This window comes from Canis aureus, chromosome 16 (genome assembly GCF_053574225.1).
Source record: "Canis aureus isolate CA01 chromosome 16, VMU_Caureus_v.1.0, whole genome shotgun sequence".
NCBI classification, from domain to species: Eukaryota; Metazoa; Chordata; class Mammalia; order Carnivora; family Canidae; genus Canis; species Canis aureus.
The window spans coordinates 60,490,616-60,510,420 of record NC_135626.1 but is presented as its reverse complement, the minus strand read 5'-3'; the positions used below and the strand labels follow the sequence as shown (position 1 = coordinate 60,510,420).

Sequence of the window (19,805 nt, the reverse complement as noted above, 5' to 3'; positions counted from 1 at the left end):
GGGAGCCACAGAGGGCGTCCGAGCAGCGGCGGGGGCCACGGTGCGCGGGGGCGGCCCGGGGAGACCCAGGCCGAGGGTGCGAGGAGCCGGGCCCGGGACGCACCTTCCCGCGCCGCGTCCCGCCCCCTCCCGTGCGGGCGGGCGCGTCGCTCCCAGGCCGGCCTCTGCCAGGAAGAGTCACTTCCCGGACGCCGCGGGAGCCCTGGCGGAGCTATGCGAAGAATGTCCGCGCTGAGCCCGGCGGGTGGCACCTCCCGGGCCCGCGCCCGCGCCGCCGCCGCCGCCGCCGCCGCCGCCGCCCCAGCGGAGTGCGCACGCGCAGGCAGGCCCCGCCCCCGCCCCGCCCCCGCCCCGCCCCCGCCCCGCGGAGAGCGGTCGCCGTGACAACGGGATTACGGGCGCGGAGCGCTGTTTATTCTCAGCGGAGTGCCAGGAAATTCGACGGGGAGGCTGCCAGGCGCACCTCCCTGGGGTGGGGGGCGGGAGGGGGAGGAGACAGGGTGGACCCGCGCGCCCCGGGCTCCTGGCGGGGGTGGGGGGGAGGCGGTCCTCCGTCACCGGGGGTCACTGACCCTCCGAGAGGAGCTGCTCAGAAAGCACCGACTCTTTCCCGGCCAGCAGTGAATCAAGTTTTCTCCTCCCAGGGGAGCCAGATCTCCCTCCAGGCTGGCGAGCCCTGCCCCCCACCCCCCGCCTCCCGGAGCACACCTTCTCTGTCCGGGGATCCGGACCTTGGAGCCCCAGAGCCCCCAGCCCCTCAGTCGCGCTTTGACTCGCTCAGCAAATAGCTACTGAACACATCCAACGTGTCAGGGGATTCAGTGTAGCACAAGACAAGGCCCGGATTGTCCTGCTCCCCTGAGATTTAGGGGGGGAGTGACCGACCATGAACTAGTAAATATATAAATACAATAAGTACAGACTGCTCTTAGGGCCCCAAGGATGCATCTTCAAGTCACATTTCCAGTACATTGCGTGCATCGCACAGCCAGGATCCTGTCCCGGCCCTCAGGTAGGGTGACCAGCTTGTCCCGCTTTGCCTGGCACTGTCCCAGTTCAGTCCTGGAAGTCCGGCAAGCCAGGCTAGTTGATCGCCCTACCCTACCCTCAGGTCAGAACACATCCATTTCAGAGATGGAGACACTGAGGCCCAAAATACCCTTCGCTTCTTCCAGGGTCCTGCGGCCAGTTGGGGGGAGGGGAGGGAGCTGGCCGTCCTCCAGCTAAGAATCCAGGGCTCCTTCAGCTAAATACACTTCACACACACAACCTCCTCAAGCCCCCCAAAGCACCGAAGCACCTGCGGCCAGCCCCCCAGGGAGCAGATGAAATTGCCGGCTCCCAGACTCCAACCCAGGCTCCTTCTGAATCAGAAGCCCTGAGGATAGTCCGGGAATCTGCATACTCAACAGCACTCCAGGTGACTCTCAGACCACTCCGTGCTGATGCTGCCTTCGGGGAAGACAAGCCTGAATCCTCCTCTCTTCCAGGGACAGGGAATTTCCTTCTTGAACCTTGACTAAGCCGCCGATCTGGGAAATCAGCAGGGAGGGAAAGTCTGCGAGCCGGGCAAGTGGCAAGCGCAGGCAAGCGCAGCCCTTCCCTCTCCCGGGCTCCAGCCCCTGGGCCCTGGGCCTGAGAACAGCGGGCCCCCACAGGGGAGGAGTACGGTGCTCCTTCCCCTCCACCGCCCCCCCAACCAGTGCTGAGCCCTCCCAGCTGTGCTGTGCTGGGAACAGGCCAGGCATTTGTGAAATCCTTGGGTGAGCCTGACCCACTGTCATGAGGACTGCCTGTGGAAGCTGGTGCAGGGAGGGGGATGGGGGGCTGTTCCCAGAAGCGGGGAGAACTCTGGACTTCCCACTCCTGAGTGCTCTGCATTGCAGCATGGCCTTAAGCAACAGCAGTGGTCTGGAAGGCTGCATTGCAGAGAACCAGAGGCCCCAGGCTCTCTTCTGAAAAGAAGCTAGGGCTCTGAATGCTAAAACCGCGCGTTCTCCTGGTTACAGGTCACTGCTGCCATTCATAGCAAGGATCTTAGAGAAAGGCTGAATCGGGGCTAGACTTACCAAAAAAAAAAAAAAAATATATATATATATATATATATATATATACACACACACACACACGTATATATATAGAAAAGAAAAAATAAAACAACCAGAATGCTTGTTCATTATGTACATTATACAAGAAAATGTATTGCCTTTCATTTCCTTCCCCTCAAATCTCCAGTCTTCCTTTACATACAGAAAACATTATGTAGTATCTATAACGCACAAGATGTTGAAGGTAAAGAGGCGAAATATAAAATGTGGTCCAGGGATGTCTGGGTGGCTCAGCGGTTTAGCGTCTGCCTTTGGCCCAGGGCGTGATCCTGGAGTCCCGGGATCAAGTCCCACATCGGGCTCCCTGCATGGAGCCTGCTTATCCTTCTGCCTGTCTCTGCCTCTCTCTCTCTCTCTCTCTCTCTCATGAATAAACAAATAAAATCTTTAAAAATAATAATAAAAATAAAACCTGGTCTTTCAGGAGGCCGCTGTGCTGCACAACTGCAGGGGGCGCTGTTCGCAATATGATCTTTGTGGATGGTTGTGTGATGGGGGCTGCAGTGTCTGTGCGTTTTAGGGTACGTTAGCAGCATCTGACCCCTGCCTTAACAACACTCCAGGGCGATCCCAATGCAGGTGGGAACCCCGTTCTGGGCACTGTGAACAATGCTGGAGATCACTGTCAACCAGGAGGCATTCAGACTTCAAGAGGCTTACAGTCCGAAACGGGAACCAGACATGAAAACCAAGAAGTATCCTAAAAAGGAATGAGTATAAAAATAAAATATTATACGGCATACAGCTGGGGGGCCCCCAGGAGGAAATGACCTACAGTGGTTTCCCAGAAGAGGTGACACTCGTGAGCTCAGGCAAAACAGCAGGTGTTCCCTCCGCTGGCAGGCGGCTTGTGGGATGTGTGGGACACAGGGGCATTCTACTGATCTGAAAGAGGGAAATGGCCCGGAAAAGGGAAAAAAACTTTTGGGAACTTCAAGAAGTGTGGTATGTCCCCATCGGGCATATCCATACCAGACTCATCTTCTAAAAATACTGCTTTCGTTACGTCACACACAAGGCCCACCCTGCAGGATCCACATCAGTTCCTTTAGCATTTTCTTCTCAGCTGGGTTCTAACTCCTCAGGCTCTCCCCTGAGTGGAAACCTAGCCTGGTCAGCACCCACCCCCTGCACCCCACGCTGGTAGATCTGCTTCCTTCCATGAGGATGCTTTCCCCATCTGCCCTGCACTTCACCCCCTTGCGCACCTGTGAGCCTGTGTGGCGTCCTGTTGGGATTATCCAGCCCAATTGCCCACCCACCTGCCCTGCCCCTCTCTTCCAGGCGGCCTCCTTTCCCGCCTCCTCCCTGAAGCTCTCCTGGACTCCTGCAGTCCTGGAGACCTCTCTTCCCTCAGAAGGCATCCTCTGAGTTTATCACTTGGTCACATGGTGTTACGGTTTCTTGATTTCTTCCAAACTGAACTGTGAACTCTTTGAAGGAAGAAACTCACTCTTATTCCTTCTTTCTGTGATTATTTATCAAATGCCTACTCTGTACCAGGCACTGTATCTTCTGCTCTTTTATGTTCTTTACAAAACCCGGCAGATTATGGTGGCACCCCGCGGCCATCACCAGGACTAGACCCGTAGCTGTACAAAAGCAGAATTGCCTTTAAATAATTGGGTTTCAGAGGTCGTTAAAATATAAAGTCATCCACAACTTTTTAGTTTGGGACACCAGCAGACATCTTTAATTTTTAGTACCTTATGTTTGTATAAATAGCGTTTCTGTTTTTCTCAAGATGCATCCTGTTACGCGGTGCCATCCCATGCTCCCTATATGCCTACGATGCAAGTGAGGTGGGTAAAATGCAATAGACTGCATTTTCCAGTGAACAAATTAAGGTGTAGAGGGGATTTACACCTGCCCCAAAGCACGCAGATAATCAGCAGTGGAAGCCGACTTAGAACACTCATCACCTGACGAAAGTCTCGTACCTTCCCCACTACTGCTAACGTCTGCATATGAGAGTCCCCACTACCTAGCGGGGGCTAGAAAGGCTCCTCAGGCAGTTGGGTCCACACCGGTCATTCACCAGAGGCCAGCTCAGCCCTGTGAGACAGTCCCAGGGCCGTCATTCCACCTGTGGAGAGCTTGGGCGGTTGTAGGGAATGCCAGCTTCATCCCACCTCTCTGCAGGAGGGAGACTCAGATGTTCAGAGCTGTCCTCCCAAAGGACATAGAATTCCTAAGGAAATTCCAGTTAGACCTCTGGCCAATCCAAGGTAAGAGATTTTGCTTGAAGCCTCGGAGAACCCCAATACCACCCTAAACTCTCTTTCTGGAAGCTGGGGGACAAATGAGATGACCTCTATGTAACTTTTCTGTTACAGGATCCTATGAAGAGGAGGCTGGATGGGGAGGAGCCTGCTCTGAGAGGGAGGCAGGCTGGCTTCCAGGAGTAGTCCTCCAGCGATCCACTGCCTTTTTCAGTATCCCTTGAAGGTTGGCTCCTGGTGAAAGTAGGCAAGGGGATCTGGCAGGGAGGCCATCTAGAAGATATTCAGAGACCAACTGGCCAACCAGCATTGCCCAGTGATGGGGGGGAGGCAGTCCCTGGCTGTGGACTACTGTCCTACACACTGGGGCTTCCCCACTGGCCTCCTCGGGCCATCACTCCAGGGTTTGGCTGACAAGTCAGCAAGGACCCTGACCAGGCTATGGCCAGAGCCCTGGAGTGGAGGGGAGGAGCCCAGGAGAGTAGCGGGGCCCGCCCCGCAGGCACACTGCCAGGCCTCTCCAGTCGAAGAGAAGGAGCTGCGAAGGTCAGCCAAGGGGCCCAGCTGCAGCAAGAGACCTTGTGCCCACACCAGGCTGAGCACTGAGCCGGTCAGTCTTGAGCACAGGAGGGGAGGGGCCTCAACTCAGGCAGAGTCTACAGGCCCTGGGGTCACGGGGCTGGGCTCTGTGGCTGGTAAGAGAGACATCTGGAGAGGAGCCGATGAAAAGGGTCAGATACCCAGTAGAGGCTGCAGACCCCCAAGAGACAGGCGAGGAAGTGGTCACAGATGACGGGAGGACTTCCCGGACGCGTGCAGGGTGGACACGTTGCTCACGCACATGCTGCTCAGCACATTCTGGCTCTGTCTGTGAATGCAGCACACAGTACCATCCCCCGGGCCGTGCACTGTGCACTATCCTTCCATAGGCTGATGTGTGACGGTGAGTCACCCCAGTCTAGGTCCCTCCACCAGTACAGCTAACTAGGCAGCGACCAACCAGGACTCGGGGTGGAGGTGATGGCAGGGATCTGAGCTCTCCTCGGGGAGGAAAACGCTGGCCTGGCCCAGGATCAAAAGGTGTTCTCAGCCTGAAAGGCAGGATTCAGACAACTGAACCAGGGCCCCTCCTTGCTGGACACAGACAAGGACTGTATGAGACTGGTGTTGGCCTTGGTCTCCCCCTGGCCTGTGGAGGAAGAAGAAGACAGGTTCACCATCCCTCAGGGCGCTCCTTCGCCCCAACCCTGGGGAAGGAGCGCCCCCCTCCCCAGCGTGTTTTATTCAGTCCGCACCTTCATGGCTGCACTTCCAGTGTGCCAAGCTCTATTCTAAGCACTTGAAACATATGAATTTACTTAATTCTCCAACAACTCCATGACTTAGGTCCTATCATCGTCCCCAGTTTTTCAATAGGGAGAGTTGGCGAACAGGATGTACTGTGACTTGCCCCAGAATCACACTGCTAACCAGGAACAGAGCAGGGGTCCAAACCCAGGCAGTGACCCAGGCAGGCTGCCGTGACCCTGCCCATGGCCAGCACCTGCTAACCCCACCGGTTACTGGCTTGGGAGCCATCCCGCCACTGCTCCCCCCTCCCTCCGCGGCACCCGACTGGCAGAGGGCAGAGCGCCGGCTGTGGGGCAGGAAAGCTGGCTGTGTGTCCCAGATCACTGCTTCCTGGCAAACGACCTTGGGCGGGCACCTAACGGCCTTGCCTTGGTTCCTAATCTCTATGTGAGGGATCTCAACAAAACCTGCTTCCTGCATTATAAGGGTGATACAAGACCAGGTCCCATGATGATGATGATGATGATGATTAGCAGGGGCTCCCTGGGACCAGCAAGATCTGAACACTTCCCATTCACCCAACATTCAGCCTTCCACGCTCCTGCGCTGTTCCTGCTCGGAGGAAGATGGCAAGGCTGTGCCACTGGTTCCACTGTATCCTGTCCCCCGAGAGAGGAAGACCCTGAGGGAGCACTTCCCGTCTCCTCCTTGGTGTTTTCCAGTTTTTGCTCTGTGTGCCTGCTACATTTCCTTCTTGTTTTCCTCAACTGCCCTCAGTGTGACATTTGGTGGCTGTACAAGTTTCCTGGGGCTGCCCTAACAAGGGACCACAAACGGGGAGGGTTAAAACAACAGAGATGGACCTTATCACAGCTCTGGAGGCCAGGAGTCCAAAGTCGAGGTGTCGGTGGGGCCGCAATCCCTCTGAAGCCTTGGGGGGCGGGGGGTTCCTTCCTTGCTCTTCTCAGCTTGGTGGCTGCCAGCAGTCCTTGGCAATCCTTGGTGGATAGATGCGTCACTCGCATCTCTGCTTCTGTCTTCACACAGCCTTTTTCTCTGTGTCTGTGTCCAAATCTCCTCTTCTTATAAGGACACCAGTTATTGGATTAGGGCCCAAACTAATCCACTATGACCTCATCTTAACTAATTATATCTGCAAAGACCCTATTTCCAAATTAGGTCAGATGCACACGTGCCACGTGGACATGAATTCTGGGGACACTATTCAACCCAGGACTGCTGGTTGGGTCTGTAGGATCTCAGATAAAGAACATCTTTTTTTCTTTCTTTGCATCTTTGAGGAAGAGCCAGAGAAATGTGTCCTTCTTTGCTCTTGGGCAGAGAGACAAGTGGAATGTCCCTTTATGCTCTGTTAAGGACACCTTGAGCAAAGGATGGGCTGAAAAGGCACCCAGGGATGAAGCCCAGCTGTTGGCCTAGCCAAGGGCTGCATGGCCAAGGGCGATGTCTCTCTGGGAGGGAGCATACGGCTGTAGCCTGCCTGGCATGGCTTGGTCCTCCACAGACGTTGCCTCATTTAGCTGCAGGGATGCCTCCTGCATTTCTCTGGTGAGGAGCTCAGTGTAAGCAACCTCAGATGACCCCTCGCACAAGGAAGAGCATCCTCCAGAAAGCTTATGCCGAGCTTCCATGGGAGAGAGAGAGAGAGAGAGAGAGGTAGAGCCACCGGGCCAGGCATGGGAAATCTGGCCAGTGCCACAGTTCCTTGGCAATGTTACCTAGGGAAAAGTCCAGGGGATGCCCAACAGCCAGCTCTTTGCAAAGCCCTGGGTGTCTGGAAGTGAGGTGGACACGGGCACACAGCAGCCTCCATCCCTCAGATGTTCCCATTGAATCCAAACAATCAGGCCGGGGAGAGCCAGGGATGTGATGCTAAAGGGCCTTCATCTGCCTCTTCACCATTGTCAGAGAGGAGACGGGATGGGGAAGGCCTCCAAGTGATCTTTGAGAGCTGAAGGCCGAGTTCTCAGGTCCCCTGGAGCCCTCCTCAACCGGGGCCTGCAGCTCCTTCTCTCTGCCCACTCCACCCTCACCTGCCGCTGGGGACTCTGGGCAGACCCCAGGCTCTGGGCGGCAATCTGGGGTACCCAGGTCTGACTTCTAGGGAAGGGAGAGAGGGAGGATGCTAAGAAAGCATGAGGTTGCGCTCTACCTGAACCACAGGAAGGGGCCGCCCTGCCCCAGCAGACCCGCAGCTGCTCTTCCAGGGACAGGAAGTCAGCTGAGTACCGAGCAGGCGAGGGGGAGGGGCTCAGGCACCTGGGCTGTCCCCAGGCCATCTGCTCTTCCGGCTGCTCCGCTGGTTCCCATACTCAGGGGGCCAGATGGAGGGGCGATTAGGAGCCTAATTTCTCATCCCGGTCCAGTTTGCCTCCTCACAGCTGGGAGACCTGGGTAGGTCTCTAAACCTGCTTCCCATCTCCCCCGGGTTGTGATGGTTCAGCAAGCGAACACCCACATTGCCTAGGACACAGCGAGTGCTCTGTCAACACTGGCGGCTCTGATGCTGCTGAAAAGGGGCTGAGCCCCTGGACAGATCTCTCTTTCTTTCTTCCTCTTTCTTTCTTTTAAAGATGTTATTTATTTATTTGAAGAGAGTGAGCAAGAGAGAGACCACAAGCCAGAGGGAGGAGCAGGCTCCTCGCTGAGCTGGGAGCTCAATGCGGGGCTCAATCCCAGGACCCCAGGATCCTGACCTGAGCCCAAGACCAACACTTAATGGACTGAGCCACCCAGGCGGCCCCAGGCTTGATTTCTTACAATAATCTGGCATTGAAGTAGTGGCCTGCCCCACCGAGGGGAGAAAGGGTGACTCTCTATGTATCCCCACCTGGTCTACTGATTCTCCCTGGGAAAACAGCGACACTCTGCCTCCACTTCTCACACTGGGAGCTCTCCCTACACCAGGGCCCCTCTCCGGCTGGCCTGCCCAACCACACGACAATCAGGCTTTTGGCCAGGCAGTTACAGTAAGTCAGGCCCGCCCTTCCTTACATGGGGTACCACTGTGCCTGGGGCCAGAGCCTTGCTTCCCAAGGAGGAGGGGAAGGGGGAAAGAGAGGCCCTTCCTTGCCAGGTGCACTGGGCCGGCGTTAACCCCACCCCCAGACCATGCTGATCATCCCAGTGATTTCCAGGGGCCGCCTTGTCCTGGCAACCACCAGGCCCAAGCTGCAAAGGGCAGCTGAAGCAGCAACTGATGCTCAGAAGGAGAGGCTGACTCACTCCAGCCAGGCTGCACCCTCCGTGAATATTTTTGGACCTTAGCCTGGGATTCCCGCAGGTTCTGACAACAAGTTGGACCATCCTCTTGTATGAGGTGGGTTCCAAGGTAACCCTGAGGGGAAGGGAAGACAGGGAAGGGTTAAGGTTAGGGCAAGGGTGTTGATGCTCTGGCAGGTGGGGTGGGATGAGGGGGAGGGTGGGGGAAGGGGTGCAAACACAGGACAGTGACATGGGAAGGCCTAAGGGATCCCAGGCCTGCCTGGGGAGGAAGGGGGCGGGGAGGAAGAGAGGACCCCATTTATAGAGCACAGGGCACATTACATAATGATTCTATTTTAATCATGACCACCCTGTATGGTAGATACGACTTATCACCGGTTACTAGACGAGGAAACTGAGCCCAGGAGCCGGTGAGTGGAGGCTGGGGGAGGAGTGGAGGCTGGGGGAGCAGGAAGGGGGGCCAGGCAGAGAGCCTCCCCAGGTCCCCCTGGCCCCAGGACTGCAGCTGACCGCAACCCCCCTCTGCATGTCACCCGGCGGGTGGGAGCAGCGCGCACACCCCGGGGCGGAGGGGGAGGGGCGGAGAGGGTCCCTGGAGGCCCGCCTGCCGCCCCTCCCCCTGCGCGCGTGTGAACCCCGCCCCCCAGGCCCGTGCCCATGGCAACCGCTCCCCGGGGCAACGTGTACCGGGGAGGGACCGCGGCCCGCATTCCTCCGCCCTTCCATCAGCGGCCCCCGACGGGCTTCCCCCGGGCTGAGGTCAGCGCCCCCCGCCCCCCCCCCCCGCTCCCCGCCCCGCGCCCCATCCCGGATCCCGGCCTGCGCCCCTCCCCGGGTCCCCGCGGGTCCCGAGCCCGGCGGCCCCCTGCGCCCTCCAGCCGCGGCCGGGGGGCCTCCGGGCCGAGCCCTATTTCGGGCGCTGGCGCTGCGGCCGGGGCAGCCCTGCCCGGAAGGGCGGCTATTCTGGGCCGGGCCCGCCGAGCAGCTGCGGCCCTAGGGCTTCCCGGCAGGGTGCGCGCCCGGGACAGAGGGCACGCTAGGGCAGGGCTCCCCTCCCTCCCCACCTTCCTCCCAGGCCGCGCCCACCTCCCTCCCCTTTTTGGCCAGACCCAGGTCCTTCCCTACACCCCGGAGAGGCCATCTCGGGTGCCAGGTCACCGCCAGAGTGTCCGCAGCCTGTGGCCACAGCGCACCCCCTTCCAGGGCCCCTGCAGGTGCTGCCACCGGGCCTCTCCACCTCTCCACCTCTCCGTGGGGATGGTCTTCCTAGGACCCTGCACGTGTCGGCTCGGCCTCTGTCCTCATGTCCAATGTCCCATTGGCCTGCCCTTCTTGACTGTAAGCCCCCACCCATGTGTCCATATGGTTCAATGTCGGATAGATCCCCAGGGTCCAGTACAGGATGGATCCCCCCAAACGGTTATTAAATGCAAATTGTTAAACTGTCACATTTGGTGTCACGTTTAGGACACCAAACTCCAGTCCCTTGGGGTCCTTTTACACTCTGTTCAGCAAACCTTTTTGATGATCATAGGTTCCAGCTGCCCCCTGGGCCCCCCCACTCCCCACGAGAGGGAGTGACCACTTCCATGGGTGACCTTAGCTTGGTGGTCGAAGCCTCAGGCATCTGCACATGTGTCCTGTGTCCCTTTGGGCTCACTCTGACCTTAGGACCAATTGCTGGACTCCCTCGGGCCACATTCTTCCATCTGTGAACCAGGATAAGAATCTTTGTGGTCTATTCCACGTCATGGTCATAAGGAAACAGAATACAGGCAACGCCATCAGAATGCGAGCCCCTGCTAATCTAACCCAATCCCTCTCTCCGGAGCAAAAAGTTTCCCAAAGAGAGTGTGGGAGGAGGCTCAGGGAAGGGAAGAGGAGGAAGCTGACCTTTGTCCATGCTCCCGCTCCACTAGGTGTTCTAAATCCTCCATGTCATTCAGCCTGGTGCTTCTCAAACTTGAATGTCCGCACCAACCACTTGGATCTTGTTAAAATGCAGACTCTGGTCGTCAGGCCTCTGGTGGGGACTGAGGTGCTGCCTTTCTGACCAGCCCCAGGTGGTCTGCCCAGGGCACCAGGAGCAGGAGGGAGAGTCCTCGACAGCCCACCTGCTGTTCAGAGGACAAAGTTGCCAAATGGGGAGATTAAGTGGCTTGCTTAACTGGGTGAGGCCAGTGCCCACGGAATGTCCCCCTCCCCTTGAGCCTCAGCTGCCGGGGTGCTGGGGTCCTCCAGACTCCAGCCTTGGCCCCAGACCCCTCACCCCACCCCACAACTCACACCCCTCACCTCCCTTTCTTTTTCCTTCACATGATTGCACTAATACTTGTGAGTTGTAAAACAAACTAAATGCATACTTATCCTCGACGAAAATACAAAATAAGTTATATATGAGTAAAGAATGAGACATGTCCCCATACCCAACACTGCTCAGCTCACCCCCTCAGGAAAAGAAATACAGCCTACAGGGTACTACTGATTCTTTCACTGATGCCATATAGTTTTGTTTACACCTTGGGTTAGCCATGGTTAACCAAACCGAGGATATAGGTAAAAGGTCAGGCAAGAAGCCACCAAACCAGGGATGGCAATCTGGCGAAAGAGAGAGAGTGAGTGAGAGAGAGAGAAGAAAGTGTGGTTCAAACGTGGGCCCAGGAAAAGGCAGGAAACCACGTTCTCCCCAGAGAGCTTCACTTCCATCTCGCAGGGCAAGCTGGAACAGGTGAGGGGAAGCCCGGTCCGCCACCACCCTGGCTCACGAATAACGAATAACGAACAGCCACCCAGGGCTCTGACTCACTTGTCAATAGGTAGTTTACTTCCTGACGGAGAGGCCAGAGCCTTCACACTCACGTGTAAATGGAAGGGTAATCAATTGGCGATTAATTAAAAGTGGAAGCTACTGGGACAGCAGAATTGCTCTATCAGAAGGGAGCGGCGAAGGCGGGAGGTTTCAGAGGTGCATCTGGATGGAGGCCAGAGCTCTAGCTCCAGCTCCAGAAGTGGGGTTCTGGTTTCCTGAATAGTGTCTGCCGGGGCTTAGGGGGCCTGCAGTCCGGGGGAGCTGGGGCGGGAAGGCCCAGGGACCTGGCACTCGAGGTCAGGAGCTACTCAGGGGGCTAACACCCTGTCCTGCCTTGTGGTACTCCTTTCCTACTTCTCGCAGCTGCTCACCAGCCCCGCCGGGTGCCCCAAGTCTATTCCTCATTTCTGGGGCTGAAATGAGACTGACAAGTTAGTTTCCTTTAAACATGGACACTTTCTCAGACTTGGGTAATTGGGGAAAAACCACAGGCCTCCTTTCTGAGAGGGAAGGACCTGGGCCCACACGGGGTGTTGGGGAGGGGTGAGCGCAGGGGGGGGTGTAACTGGGAAATCTCACCACTCTCACTTCTGCTTTGCGGGACCCCTCTCACCTCATAACTTCCCCTGAAGTGCCCTCTGGCCATTTGCATGTGTCTCATTGAAATTCCGGAGAGGAGCACCACCCTGGCCCCCAGGGGGTAGTGGGAGCATCACTGGGGAACCGAAGGGTGGGGACAAGTGGCCGTGGGATGGCGGAGACTGCCCCAAACCTTCCCCTGGCTGATTCACCCTTATTCAATAGATGGGCCATTTTCCTAGAATGTTGCAACAGGGTTATTAGGGTTTTTCCAGAGATTTCCACTCTCTCAATGACCCCACCCTGAGCCCCTCAAGTGGAACCCAAGATGACTCCCATGACAGGGGCTGGGCATTTGCCCCCTGACCTTGATGTCTCCTCTGTTTCATGCTTTCTCAAGGCTCAGAGCTCCGTCTTCTGAGAAGGACTCATTGTGCATCCAGCGACGCACACAGCATGCTCTTGGGCGTGTTTTTCTTTCTTAATACATATTTATTTAATGGATGGGATGACTGGAAATTGCTTACCCCTGATGAAGAAACAGGAAGGCAATAGAGTTTTAAAACCCTTAAAAAAAAAAAAATCCACCCTGATGAGCTTTACCCCCTTCATCTTCATGTCCCTTGGCTTTCTGTCACAAACACTTCCATTCTAAACCCTAAACTCTTCATCCTGAGAGTCGTCCAAGTGCTTTGTGGGGGAGACCGAGTCTCATTCCCCTTTCTTTAAATCATGGGGTCAAAGCTCCATTGATTTTGTGATTTTGGATTCAGTGGCCTCTCTCAGCATCATTAATTAGTCTTGGGCTGGGTTCAGGGACCATGTTGGCCGTGGGCATGGCCATGGTCTTTAGTCCAGTGAATAGGCTAATGTTTGAACTCCAGGCTCACAGTTCACACAGGGTGATTCCCTGTGGGCTTATAATAGCTAAGGAAAGACACTCGGGGAATTGTCAGGTGCGTACCCTAGATTTAGGGGATATTTTTTCAAAAAGTTCAGGGAATTCTGGCCAAAAAGCTATAGGTTCTAAGAGTGAAAATGGGTCCAGGAAAAATGATAAACGGGCAAGGAGGCAGGAATCAGGATTCAGACAATCCAGTCTCAAAGGTCTCAGAGAAAGGTTAGTGGGTAGGCACAGGGAATAAAGCACTGGGAGTCCTGGAGGGAGCTGAGGTCATATTTCACAAGGAGCAAGGAAGGAGGGAAGGAGGGAGGGGTCTCAACCAGAAGTGGCTGCAGCCAGCACTAAGAGAAGAAGACTCCCATTGTGTCAAAGAGGAAAGAGAACGGACTGCCTTTCTTGAGCATCTACTGGGTACTGGTCCACCCCCAAAGCCCCAGAGAGCAGGGGCTGTTGCGCTCTTCCTACAAGAGAGCAACTCAAGGTGATCAGAGCCTTGTCCCTTCTCCAAAAGGCTCCCCGGGCCACAAAGACCACTCTCAGCTTTCCTTGCTTCTCCATCACACTCAGAAAGAAAGTGGGACAGGGCAATGTTGAGGGGAACTGAAATCCCACAGGGGAGGAGACGGTTAGAATGGGCTAGAGGCTCTTAATCAACTCAAGTGTCCGCCCAGGGCTGCTGTCCTGGGACAGGAGGGAGTTTGGACCGCAGGCTGGGGGAGCGGTGCCTTTTCCCGTCATCCCCAAGATTGGGAGAGAGGCAGGAAGATGGGCAAACCAAGCCCCTGTGGAGCAGGTACCAGACTTGGGGAAAAGGGAAACCAGTGAATAGGATGGTAATCGCCAGCTAAACTCTGGAATGAGCCATTAAATTAATCTATTCATGCCCTTCCTCACCAAGCACTTACAGAATGTCCCTAAGGGCAAAGGACTGTGTTAGGTCCTGGGGGTGAATTCTTAAATTGGAGTGGACTGTTCCCCAAAGGCCTTATCAGCTGTAAGCAGGAGACGATAGTGTGTAATTATTGCAACGGGGAAATGCTTTCACCAGAGACTTACAGATAAAACACTATGGGGACTCAGGGTGCCTGGGTGGCTCAGTTAAGTGTGTGTCCTCGGCTCAGGTCATGGTCTAAGGGTCCTGGGACTGAGTCCCACATCAGGCTCCCTGCTCAGCGGGGAATCTGCTTCTCCCTCCCCCCCGCCCCTCCCCTGCTTGTGCTCTCTCTCTCTGAAATAAATAAATAAAATCTTTAAAAAAGAAAAAAGAGAAAAGAAAAGGCAGACCGTGATATCTGAACTCATTTCATGGAAGGAGCCAGACATGGTCACAATAGGTATGCCTATGCCAGTGTTTATAAAGGTTAAAAAAAATTAGAATCCACTCACATGGAATTCGTTGAACAGGAAATGCCCTTATTACAAAATACTACACGGCTAATAAAAATTGCTCGTGTAGCTGTAATCTGTTCATATGTGAAGATATTCACAAAATATTAGTGAACACAGATCACAAAAGACAAGGTAGGTCTGATTGCGCTTTTTCTGAGTCTTTTATTTTTATTTAAAGATTTTACCCATTTATTCATAGAGACAGAGGGAGAGAGGCAGAGACACAGGCAGAGGGAGAAGCAGGCATCAGACAGAGAGCCTGATGTGGGACTCGATCCAGGGTCTCCAGGATCATGCCCAGGGCTGCAGGCGGCGCTAAACCGCTGAGCTACCGGGGCTGCCCTTTCTGAGTCTTTTAACATATGTATTTCTAGATGTTTTTTAGAAACTTGTCGAAATACATACTAAAGTGTTCGAAGTGCTTACTTATCTCTGCAGACAGGGGTTTAGAATGCCCTAAAATTCTCTCTCATTTATCTCTATTTGGGAATTTTAATAAAATGGATATTATCCTTTTTCAAGGATTAAAAAAAAAAACTATCAATTTACTATTAGCGACTCACGCCAGAGTGAGTCCTTCCTTTGGTAGGACCATCGGAGCATAGAGATGTTATGGAAATAGAACGTCTTTATCCCATTACAACACTTGACTTTCTGTGATAACGTTATAGAAGACACAGAGAAAGTAGCCTAAAAAGAACAGTACAGTCGTAGCAGGTAAGAGTTCCTCAAAACAAACCCAAAAGCAATTGATTAATGAACACCGTCCATGTGGAGGTAAGTCTCTAGAGATGCACCACAAGGCTCTGGCCCAGACCAAGACCCGTTTGACATTTTCATCAATGGCTTGAGTCACGCCCATGAAGGCATATGATCAGCTTTTCAGATAAAACAAAACTGGGGGGCAACCCAACCTGTCTGGATGCAAACGATGCGAGGCTGGAACGGTAGGTGGAAAGACGGAGGATCAGTGCGTAGAGTCCTGAATGGAGGCCCCAGGGCCCCAGAACTGGGGGGCCTGGGAGGAGAGAGCTGGAGGCAGAGGTTGACCGCACACGAGTTCATGCTCGGGGGCCACAGGACACCAGAAAGCCACCACACCCCAGGTCCCCGTCGGGATGGAGTGGTCTCCAGTCCTGTGTGGCCCCGCCGTGGGAACTGTCTGAAGGGCGATGTAATGAGGGGGTCAGGGGGAGTCCGGAAAGGTCTGAGGACTCGCGTTCCTGACAGAAGCCGGGAGAAGAAAGCATGAGGAGTCTCACCAGGCCGTTGATGGTCACGGGGACATGACTCCCTCTGGAAAGAACAAGGGAAGTTTCCAGGAGGCTGCTTTCAACTCAATACAATGAAAGGGGGAAATGCCAGATCCTAGGAGCTCCGGGTCTCCCAGGAGCCCACACCGTGGTCCACGCAGGACAGGGAGGGAGGGTGAGCCTCCATGGCACAGGTGCGGTGGCCGCTGCTGGGGAACCGGGACCAGACGACCCCAGGATGCCCTTCCAGCTCTCTGGCAGCCCCTCCTCCGGAGCTGGATTTGCTCCCAGGAAGTGGAAAATGACCCAGACAGACGGGGCCCTTGAGTAGGGGTGACCCTGGGGGAAGCCAGCACTGGCTGACTGGCCATTGGAGGGATGACAGCAGCCTGGGGACAACACGGGGCGGGGGTGTCAAGGGAAGGAGGGCAAGAGGGAATAGAAAGCAGATAAGAGACGGGGAGAGAGAGAGAGAAAGAGAGAGAGAGAGAAGCACCAGAGAGGGAAAGAGGGGTACAAATGGGAAATGAGCTGCACCAGGCAGCCTGGGGAGGAACCCACTGGGGGTGGGGTGAGAGGGGGCAGGATTTGCTGCAGAGGGCTGGTGCTGTGCCCAGAGTGCCCCCCTGTCCTGCCCACACTGGGGTCCATCTGCGAATCATGCCTGAGCGCCTCAACGTGTCAGGGGCTGCAGGTGCGAGAGACTTCAGGAAATGAGGAACCGTAACCCCCCCGCCAGCCTCCCACATTCACCCTGGAGCTGGGGAGACACAGCACGGATACGTGACCAATGAAGGACAATGCACAGCCCGTCCCAAGGTGGGAGAGGGCAGGGCAGACTGTGGAGTCAGGGCCGCCCGAGCTCAAATCCAGACTTGGTGTGCTGTGCATCCTCAGGCACGTTCCTAAGCCTCTCTGGGCCTCCGTTTCTCTCTCTGCCATGACGATGAACTGGACAATGGATGCATAAGCGCGGGGTGCCCTCCCCGTGATAACCCTGAGCACGCCTTCACTTGGAAACGAGCAACCTCAGCCCTAAGTGCGAAGAAGCGCCGGAGAGGCTGGGGAGTCCTGGGGGGCTGACTCCGTCGGGCCCCGGTCAACGTGTGTTCACCGGGGAGCTGGGTTCGAACCCACCAGTGAGAGAGTAGATAACGTTCCCGGCACCGATCTCCAAAGGCAAGAGGGAATTGCTGGGGAGCTGGAGCTGAGCGGGCTGGGGCGGCCTGGGCCCCGGGAATGGGGAGGGGGCGCCCGGACATCTGTGCAGGGGGCAGCGGTGGGCCGGGCCTTGCAGCAGCTGCTGCCTTTGCACACGGCGGGGAATTCTGAAGGAGAGTCCGATCGTGTCCAGATCGTGAACACACCCGCGAGTGGCCGCAACTGGCGGCTGCGGGCACAGCTGTCAGGGCACCTCGGCCAGGCTCCAGGGGTTAGGGAGGGGGGCAGGGCCCACCCCAGCCCACCCCAGCCCGGTGCTGCAGCCCCGCATCCTCCAGGGCAGCCCTCCTGGGAATTATCACTGTGGGGTGCCAGTCCCCCCTCTTTGGGGGCCGTCTCTGGCCGGGGACCTCGGTTGCATCCCGGCCTCCAGGAGGGAGGGTGCACAGCCACCCCGTGAGTCACTGTGCCCACTTCCTGCCACATAGAACCCTCGGCTGAGTCACCGGCCCCCCAAAGGGAAAGGCTGGCCACAAGGCCGGAAAGCTGGAGCCCCACGGTGGCAGGAGTGGGGGTGCTGGCGCTGCGGGGCCATGGGGTGAGGTGCGTCGTCAGAACTGAGAGTCCTCCCGGCGGCAGCAGCCCGACACCAGCGGGACTGGCTCTTTGCTGATATTTTCCCCCCATACCCTTCAAAACAAAACAAAACAAGAAACCTCAACATTTTATTTTATTTTTATTTATTTATTTTTAATTTTTATTTATTTATGATAGTCACACAGAGAGAGAGAGAGAGAGGCAGAGACATAGGCAGAGGGAGAAACGGGCTCCATGCACCGGGAGCCCGACGTGGGATTCGATCCCGGGTCTCCAGGATCGCGCCCTGGGCCAAAGGCAGGCGCTAAACCGCTGCGCCACCCAGGGATCCCGAAACCTCAACATTTAAAAAAAAATTATTTATTTATTTATTTGAGAGAGAGAGAGAGAGAGAGAGCGCTCAAGCAGGGGGAGCCGGAGAGGGAGGAGAAGCAGAGGCTGAGCAGGGAGCCCCACGCGGGACTCGATCCCAGGACCCCGGGATCACGACCTGAGCAGAAGGCAGACGCTTCATCGACTGAGTCACCCAGGCCACCCTCCCTCTCCAAAACTTTTTATTTATTTATTTTTTTTTTTAATTTTTATTTATTTATGATAGTCACAGAGAGAGAGAGGCAGAGACACAGGCAGAGGGAGAAGCAGGCTCCATGCACCGGGAGCCTGACGTGGGATTCGATCCCAGGTCTCCAGGATCGCGCCCTGGGCCAAAGGCAGGCGCTAAACCGCTGCGCCACCCAGGGTTCCCCAAAACTTTTTATTTTGAAATCATTTCGGGCTGACAGAAAAGTTACAAAAGTACTGCAAACAACGTCCCATACCCTTCGCCCAGACACCCCCCAAAGGCGACCCGGTAGCAGCGTGTTACTGTTTCTCTCTCTGCCTGGCTCCCGGCCGCTTCCTGGGCCACTTGAGGGTGAGTTTGCAGACGTGATGTCTCTTTCCCCCAGAAACGCTGCAGGATGTGCGTCCCCCCAAAACGAGGGCTTTCCTTAGAGAGCTGCTGCTCTCTCACCCACCTCAGGAAAGGCCTTCATGTCCTCGGGTGATGGCCCAGCCCGGGTGCTCCAGGCCTGTGTGTAGGGCCAGCCTGGGGCGAGGAGGGGAGGGCCAGGGGCCGGCACCCCAAGGCTTCCTTCCCACCGGCCTTGGGGTGCTGAAGGGCCACTCGGCATCTGTGAGATCCGGGACAGTCAAATATTCCCTGGGGCATGAACCTCTAACCAACGGGAATATGGGAACCTGCATGTGACTTCCCCCTTCCTCCAGGCGTCGATGCTCAGATCCACCACAGTCTCTCAGAGGACGTCCCGGGACACATCACACACATGGGGACGGGTGGTCACACAGGGTCCTGCACTCGGGACAGGAGCCCCGTGCCTGGGGTCTCATGCTCTGAGGTCACTTTGAAAATCTTAATCGCTTTGTCTTTCAGTTTGGGTCTTCTAAGTGGAATCCAATGGGACAGTAGGGCTGGCACAGGGGGTCGGAGCCCCCATCCTATGTGGTCCTGTCCCCTCAACCCCACCACTTCCGGGGGTGGGTTCTGGTCACTACTCCCCCAGCAAGCCCAGCCACAGGACCCCCCCACCCCTACTGCTCCCATGCTGCTCTTGTTTCTGCCCTCCTTTCTCCACCTTGCTCACCCTGAGTGGAGACCCCAGATCCCTAGGTGTCCCGTTTATAGGGCACGGCCCACCCTGGCATCAGGAACACAGCCTCCTGCCCTCCTGTGCCAACCGAATGATCACAGCAGTCACGTCCTCTTCGTTTCCAGAGCCGCTCCCCACACTAAACCCTCTGAGGCCTTTGTCAGCATCTCCTCCAGGGGGGCCTGTCCTGCTCCCCATTCTACAGATGAGAGAACCAAGCCTCAGAGAGATGAACTCACCTGAGGTCGGCCAGTAATTGATTGAGTTGGACTCAAACCCAATTCCTCTTGCTCTGAAACCCCCAAGCTGTCACTCCTGGCCACGGATGTGATTGTTTAGGGGGGGTCTGTGCTTTGATCATCTAGAAGCAGGGTGGTTGATCTCATCCCGGGCACCACACTAGAATTGTGGACACAGGAAGGAGTCGGAGCTGGAGCTGGGAGGTAGGTGGGTGACCCTCTGGGAGTGATGCTGGCGCTTAGGCCACGTGGGCCCAGGACACGCTCTCCAAGGTGGCCGAGCCGGGGCTGGGCCTGGGCCGGGGCCAGGCCCGCCTTCTTGCCTGTGGTCCAATTCTCGTTTCCAGCAGCCAGGGAAA

General features: G+C 56.1%; 2 long non-coding RNA genes across 3 annotated transcripts; one reads left to right on the top strand and one right to left on the bottom strand.

Annotated features, from left to right (window-relative positions):
* Nucleotides 1-2,169: 2,169 nt before the first annotated feature.
* Nucleotides 2,170-10,700, bottom strand: LOC144287109 (uncharacterized). 2 transcript variants are annotated; one of them, XR_013355007.1, is made up of 2 exons: nt 10,465-10,700; nt 2,170-5,519 (listed from the first exon to the last, which is right to left on the bottom strand). It is a non-coding gene; the product is annotated as an uncharacterized LOC144287109 (long non-coding RNA). The 2 variants fall into 2 exon arrangements; XR_013355006.1 differs by lacking the exon at nt 10,465-10,700 and adding an exon at nt 6,484-8,128.
* On the top strand, nt 8,227-10,314 carry LOC144287108 (uncharacterized). Its single transcript, XR_013355005.1, has 4 exons — nt 8,227-8,610; nt 8,779-8,960; nt 9,228-9,276; nt 9,974-10,314. It is a non-coding gene; the product is annotated as an uncharacterized LOC144287108 (long non-coding RNA).
* Nucleotides 10,701-19,805: the final 9,105 nt, after the last annotated feature.